Here is a 5569-nt window from a genome sequence, read left to right on the forward strand (position 1 = left end):
TTTGGAGGGAAGAATTGGGGATTTCTATCTAAACGGTTTTTTTACAAAAACGTCTCCCGCAAATGGGCACTTTAACATAAATCCTCTGCCCCGCCTACGTGGAGCCCGTGGACTGGTCAAAATTGCGGCGTACGTTGCGTCTACGGCGCACAGTGACCGTATTTTCACTGTTCACCGTACACAATGACCGCATTGCGTGAGTTTTTTTTTGTACAGTGACCAAAGTGACCGGGCGACGCAAGTTAAGGTACCACCGATGAATTTTACTCAAAAAAAAAAAAAACTGAGGCGACGCTAGCGAGGGAACCGGCGGTCTAGGGGATCCAGCCAGGGAGAGGCGCCCGAGAGGATCCGGCGCTCGAGCGGCTGCCTCCAGGTCAGTTCGTTGATCTCCCCCTTCTCTCTCAGGCCCTGAAAATCCCTAACCATGCTGGTGGTAGCGGCAACGATCCGGCGATGCCTCTGTTGAGGAACTTGAGGTTGCGGCGATGGAATCCGCATCAGGGGTTCCAGGTGGTGTTGGGCGGGGCGAGCATGCGGCATGGGCCGCTGGCCCTTGGTACAAATGTCCTTATGGATAACTCTGGCGGCGATGGCGGACGATGTCTCATCCTGCTCCTAGCCGGCGATGGTGGATAAACGCTACGGCAGCGCGCATGCCCCCCTCCTCAACATCTCAGCGATCGTAACTCTGTTTTTAATTCAATCCTCCTCTCTTCTTCTTGGTACAGGGAACTTTGGTGGGCAACCTATTCTTCTCCATGGTGCTCCAGCAACTACATAAGCATACCGGGCCTCTCAGATTGTTGCCCTGCAGGATTCACGTTGGAGGGGATGGAGGGCACTGTTCAAGAGAGGACATGTCGATGGGGAACAACAATACACCAGGCTCCCCTGTATTTCTTTCCGTTTCATGTACTATTCCTTCTTCCACCAAACAATTTCTTTGTCCTGACATCCTGCCAATCCAATTTGTACATACAGGTAATGTTTTTTGGCGGTGGTCAATTGACTTGAGCATATTTGGAGACTGGTAGGCGCGCGGCCGTTCTGCCCGAGTCACCACCAGAGAGAGGATTCGAGAGGACATGGGCAGATTCTCTAGAGGATTTTGTACATTGAGAAACTTCCTCTTCATCTATCTGTTCTTTTCTCGAAAAACTCGAGCGGCTGGACTTATGCACTTGTCTGTTGATAGTCAATGTCCACAACCCCTTGCGTATTCAGGTCCCCTCTTCTTTCCCCCCAATATGTCTATTTCCAAATTTTCACGTCCTTGGTTCTCTCCATGTGACCTGTGGCTGAAATCTAAAATTAGTATGTGCACCTACCAATGGGGCATCTCATGAGAATGGCGTTAAAACATTTGGTGTATTGATGGACATGCTATTTTCTTATTGCATATTTGTTTAGCTCAACACTAAAGAAGGTGTACTGATGACATTTAACCTTTTTTTGTTATTGCAAGCTTCTTAGCTCTATAATTTTGTAAACCTACTAACATCACTTAATTTGAATTATTTTTTGTTTTTCTTTTGCTTGGCTTGCTGGTAACAATGTACTTGAAAAGTCTAATCTGCAACCTTTCACTTAAAGACCTTGGAAATAAAATGACAAGAATTTGGTATACATTTCTTGAATTAAATTTCTGTCTTATATTGCAATTTATATTATCAACGATTTTTGATGAACCGAATTTCCTTTACTTGAGAAACAGCCACCTTTTCTAATACAGTAAAGCTATGGTTAGAAGTATTCACTAATTAACTTGTGAAGAGATCAGAAACAAGGTTACTCACTATCAAAAATAATGAATGGATCTGTATAATAATCAGTTGGGTACTTTCTTTTAGTTTGGGTTACATAATTTCGGCAGTGTTTTTTTTTTCAGTTGAACTATGGATTGTTATTGTTGTTCCATGTATTTGTTATGCACTATTGTCCCACCTTATATTACTTGACAATATTGCAAAACATATGTTTTGGTGGAGCTATCTGAATGACCTTGATATAATTTTACCTTATCTACTACTTCCGTCCTAAATAAGTGTCTTTGATTTAGTACAACTTTGTAGTAAAGTTGTACTAAATCAAAGACACTTATTTTAGGATGGAGGGAGTATTTTTCTGTTGATATTTTTTGTTGATATTTTTTTGAACGGTCAACCGGGGGGGGGGGGGGGGGGGGGGGGGGGGGGGGAGAGCTTCCCCACCTAAATATATTACCACTCAAAAGAGGATCGAAGAATTACAGCATTAGTTCAGATTACAACAGCAATAGTTAATGAATAGCAGCAGAGAGGAAATTCAGCCATTGCTTAGCAGAAGTATTGTCTTATTTCTTTTTGAACCGAAAGACCCAGAGGGAGAAATCTGCTACAATGTTACGAATTGTAATTCTGTGGGTGTGATCCTCGTTTCTGAATACGAGGGCGTTTCTCGAATCCCAAATCTTCCATGCAACCATCAGAGCGACCGAAGGCCAGATGTTTGGGTTGAGGCCAGGAATCGTGGGATGTTGTTGCAAATCGTCCAGGGAGGTTGGTGACGGCAGACCCAAGGAGGACCAAACCTGTGTTGCATAGGAGCAGTTGGAGATGAGATGGAGAGCATCCTCGTGCGGGTCTTGACATCGGGGGCAAGCAGCTGATTGGGCAATATGCTTGCGAAACATGTTGGCCTTCGTGTTTAGCCGATCACGGAGGAGAAGCCAGGCGAAGATCTTGACTTTTATTGGCACCTTGGAGTCCCAGACGAAGTCATGGTGTGGATCAGCATAGTCCTTAGCAAGAACGGAGGAGTAAGCGTTCTTGGCAGAGAATGGCAGCCCATGGGAGAGGGACCGTTCATCTGATCGATCTACCTGCTGAAAATCCTGCAACAGCAACAGTACACAGTCCAGCTCACGAGCAGCAGCATTAGATAGACGGTTCCACAAGTTCGTTAATAAGCCTTTTTGCCATATTGTAGCCACTAGAACCTTGTCATCCATCGAGTGTGAGTGTAGGTTGGGGAAAACTTTATGGAGAGGCGACTGTAGTAGCCATGTGTCCAACCAAAAGAAGGTGGAAAGCCCATTGTAGGTGATCACAAAAGAGTGCTCGATGAGCAGTGGCAAATTTTTGTTGATAATTTTCCAGAGGAAGGAGGGCATTGCAGTTTTTACTAAGATGCCAAGAGGATATTGTTGGTGGTACCATTGTGTCCAAGGGACGTTTGGGTTCTGCAAAATCTTAAAGGAGAATTTCATAAGGAAGCAGCGGTTCTGAACTTCGAGATTTTTAATGCCTAAACCACCAGTATTTTTCGGTTTGCAAACGTTTTTCCAGGCGACTAAACAGCTTGCCCCCGTGCAAGTTGCCTCATTAGACCAGAAGAACGCCCTTCGAATGGCGTCCAGTTTTGCTATGATGGACTTAGGAAGACGAAAAACTGACATAAAATAGACTGTGGGTGAGTCTAGGACTGCAGTTAGCAGAGTTAAGCGAGCACCGCGTGAAAGCAGACGCGCTACCCAGCCGAAGAGGAACTTCCGGAAGCTGTCAATGATTGGGTCGAAGGCTGAGAGCGGCAATTTAGTGGGGGAGAGAGGAAGGCCTAGGTACATTAGTGGAAAGGAGGATAATGAGCATCCACTAGCAGTGGCGATGTTGTTTTGCATGGATGGATCAGTGGCGATGGTGAGGAGTGCCGTTTTTTGGAAATTGATAAGCAACGCTGTTGCAAGGGCAAAATCGTGGAGTGTTTGTTTTAGGGTTAAGGTCGTTGAATCGTTAGCAGCAACGATGTTAAGAGTATCGTCAGCGTATTGAAGCATCACTGGTGGTTCATTTGGTCTTAGTGGGTGGCAAAGAACATTCTGTTGGAAAGCACTGGCAATCAGTTTTTGAAGGACATCTGCAACAAAAAGGGTCTCCTTGTCTTAAGCCGCATCGACATTGGATCCATGGCCCCGGAATGCCATTTAGGAGGATGGCCGTTTTCCCAGTGTAGAGAATTTCTTGGACCCAGGAGCAGAAAAGTGGGGGGAAACCTCGAGCTTGTAGGATTTGAAAGAGGGAGGACCAGCAGATAGAGTCAAAAGCTTTTCTGAAATCAACCTTGAAGACCATGGTCGGCGCTTTGTGTGTGTGGCAAGCACTTAGGATATCGGCTGCATAAATGAAGTTTTCAGCGATGTTGCATCCGTGAAGGAAACCCGTTTGATCATAGTGAATGAGCAGTGGGATTAGTGGCTTGACCCTGTTAGTGAGAACTTTGGCAACTGCTTTTGGAGTACAGTTTTGGAGAGAGATTGGTCTAAAAGCATCTGGAGACGTTGGCGCCAGGGTTTTGGGAAGGAGAACCATGAAGGCTCGGTTAAAACGTTCAAGTTGAAGCCGTTTGATCGTGGAAGGCAGAAAAGAACGGTAATATTGACTGTTTGATATCATGCCAAAATTTTCTGAAGAAGATTGGTCCAAAGCCATCCGGGCCGGGGCTTGCGTTTGCGTTCATGGTGAGAAAAGCCTGATGGATTTCGTCTTGTGAGAAGGGTTGTGTGAGATCTGAAAGTTGGGGAAGGGGAGAGGGGTATAGTTGCTGTAAACTGAAGTTCCAAGTGACATTTTTTGCATTTCCGATTAGTTGTTGGAAGTAGTTCTTTAGGATATCGGCTTTTTGTTCGTGCAGGAAAACTTCGGAGGAGTTATGAATAAGCAGAGGGATTTTGTTTGAGCGAGAGCGCTGTGTTGCAGAAGCGTGGAAGAACCTGGAATTTTTGTCCCCATCGATGGCGACTCTAATCTTCCCCCTCTGCTTCCAAAATGCGATCTTTTGTTTGATAGCACGTTGCAGTAGGTTAGAGATGACCAACCTTAGTTTTTGCTCAAGGGGAGATAGAGGAGAGAATTCCTCGTTTAGGTCGAGGGCCTGGATTGCCACTTTGCAGTTATTTTCCCGTTGGTAGATGGGCCGCAGCGTCTTGGCCCAGGATTTTAGGGCTGGTCGTGTTTTTTTGATGTTATGGGCGAGAGAGGCAGCTGGATCGGTGGGAGGCCCGTGGTTGTTGGGCCGCCAACAGGCCCGCACAGTGTTGCCACAGGCCTCGAATGAGGTCCAGAAGCGTTCAAATCTAAAAAGGCGGGAAGAAGGGACAACTGTGGATATAGTGACTAGAAGAGGAACGTGATCGGAAACGAATCTAGTAAGAGAGGTTAGGTGCGTGTTTGGGAAGAGAGCATCCCAAGGTAGGTTAATAAGTACTCTATCTAAGCGTATTAGCGTAGGTGATAATCTTTTGTTTGACCAGGTAAATTGTCTGTCCAGAAGTGGTAGTTCTAATAGAGCAAGTTGATCAATTGTGTCATTGAAGGCATCGACTTCCGATCGTCAAAGTTGTTGTTGTTCCGCTCATTAGGGAATCGTGTAAGGTTAAAGTCACCAATGAGAAGCCAGGGTGATGGGTTTGGTGGTTCTATTTTCTTAAGTTCATCTAGGAATTCAAGTTTTAGTTCTCGTTGTGAGGGAGCGTATACGTTAGTGATAAAGATGTGATGTGGCGAGGCAAGGCATGATAGAGTTAAGGTAG

At 45.6% G+C, this 5569-nt stretch overlaps 1 long non-coding RNA gene across 1 annotated transcript; it reads left to right on the plus strand.

Moving 5' to 3' along the window:
• The first annotated feature begins 236 nt into the window (after positions 1-236).
• On the plus strand, positions 237-1479 carry LOC123090375 (uncharacterized). The gene is made up of 3 exons (XR_006442436.1): positions 237-376; positions 732-896; positions 985-1479. It is a non-coding gene; the product is annotated as an uncharacterized lncRNA (long non-coding RNA).
• Positions 1480-5569: the final 4090 nt, after the last annotated feature.

The sequence above is a fragment of the Triticum aestivum genome, chromosome 1B (genome assembly GCF_018294505.1).
Source record: "Triticum aestivum cultivar Chinese Spring chromosome 1B, IWGSC CS RefSeq v2.1, whole genome shotgun sequence".
NCBI lineage: Eukaryota > Viridiplantae > Streptophyta > Magnoliopsida > Poales > Poaceae > Triticum > Triticum aestivum.